The sequence below is a fragment of the Triticum aestivum genome, chromosome 4A, assembly GCF_018294505.1.
Source record: "Triticum aestivum cultivar Chinese Spring chromosome 4A, IWGSC CS RefSeq v2.1, whole genome shotgun sequence".
Classification (NCBI taxonomy): domain Eukaryota; kingdom Viridiplantae; phylum Streptophyta; class Magnoliopsida; order Poales; family Poaceae; genus Triticum; species Triticum aestivum.
The window spans coordinates 676,604,395-676,606,430 of NC_057803.1; positions in this window are offsets into that span (position 1 = coordinate 676,604,395).

A 2,036-nucleotide genomic window follows, 5' to 3' on the forward strand; every position below is an offset into this window, starting at 1 on the left:
CTCGAACATTGCCATCTGATTCATACTTCTCAGATTACCCCCTTGTTGCTCACTTTGTCTCAAAGCTTCATTGAAATCTCCTGCGCATAACCATGGAAGATCATCCTGTGTCCTTCGATACCGAAGCACCTCCCAAGTTTTTGTTCTCTTCTCAACACAGGGTTCCCCATATATTTCAGTGAATCGAAAGGAACTCCCATTGGCCTCGATCTTTGCATCAATGTAATATTGGCACCAAGGACGCACTGTAACATCAACATGGTCTCTCCACCACAGTGCCAATCCACCGCTCTTGCCCTTACAGTCCACCGCCACGCCTTGGTTGAAACCCAATCTCCATTTTAACCTCTCCATCGCCCCCGCTCGTTTCTTCGTTTCCGAGAGAAACACCACCTCTGGGTTGTATGACCGTACTAGGTCCCGAAGCTCGCCCACTGCCGAGTCCAACCCCAATCCTCGGCAGTTACAGGCTAAGATAATCATTGTTCTCGGCGGCCCCGCGCCCTAGCAGGGTCCGCCGATGTATCCTCCGTCGACATACGATCAAAAACAGAAGCCGTCTTCTGTCGAGTATCTCTCACAAAAACTCCCGTTTCCTCATATCTGCCTCCGCCCTCCTTAGCTACCCACACCTGTCGTGGCCCCCTTTTCCTCGTGTTGGGCGTAGCATTGGGGCTGTTTCCACTTCTTCCATGCTCTACTTGATTAGTAAGAGGTTTCCTAACATAATATCCTCGTCTTCTTTGGGCAGGGTAGTGCGGTTTATAAGCATAATCCTCATGAGCATATCTATTTGCCTCATTCCCTTCCCTATACCTTCTCCTCTCCTGCTGCTCTCGCTCCATGTCCCTCCTCCTTTGCTGCTCCTTGAGTTGTTCTCTTAAATCTCTCTCCTTCTTGCGTTCGATCTCATGTCCGAGATCCCTCTCCTCCTGCCAAGCACCTCTAAACCGGTCTTTCTTTGGGCTGTTGACTTCTCCCTTGTCCATCTTGTGCTGCTCACCAGTGCAGGAGCTTTCTGGGTTGTCAAAAACAGCATTTAAATTGCGCTTGGTCGGAACATCTTTCACCCTAGCCGAGCTACCTAGATCCTTAGAATTTCCTTCCGACTGTGAGCTGGCAAAGTTGTTGCTAGTATTGAGTTTTCCTCCTTTTGCCTCGGTTTTGGAGCCAGTGCTCCTCCCCGGCGATGCTCTGAGCCATCCTCCCCATTGTGCCGATTCGTCAACAGGGGGATTGCATCTTCCATCCTCATGGACTAGCCTCCCACACTCAAAACAGAAGTGTGGAATTTTCTCATAGTGGAAGTCGAACTATGTCCTGTTATTTTCTTCCTGAGTGGCCTTGAGGAAGAAAACCCGTACCAGTGGTTCAAAGATGGAGATTCTTGCCCTAACCCGTAGCTGGTTACCTCTTGCCATGCCATCCTTGTCCACATCCACCTTGATTACCTCTCCTAGCCAGTTGCCGAGGGCCCTGCCAAAACTCTCCGTCCTCTTCCCCGGTGGCAGATCTGTAACTCTAACCCAAACATCGACCTTGTCAAATATCATCTCCGAGGGTCTAACGTTGCTATCATACTCCTTTAACACCAGGACATTAAAATCAAACTGCCAAGGCCCATTCGACATCGCATGCCTCCAATCACCTTCGCTACCAAAGTGGACTGCGAATATGTTATCGCCCATGTCACGGAATCTTGCTTCGTGGTGAAGTCCCCATGCCCTCTGCATAGTTTTTTCGAGCACAGTCTTGTTGAACGGACGTGGTGAGAACGCCTTCCCCACCGCCGACCACTTCATGTTCTTGGGCAAGATCTGATCTGATTCCTTGAAGACGAAACCTTCCGCTTATTTGTCCAAAAGCACCATCCCTCCCAGTCTCGCTGAAAGGCTCGCAGTTGGATCCGGCGTCTTGCACTCAGCAGGAGATTTGGAGGATCCCCTACTCACCGTCTTCCCCGGAGTCGCAGCCGCCGCCGGGGTTGCCTTTGCAGCCGGAGTCCCTGCAGATGTTTCCTTCGTCTTCTCCGCCAT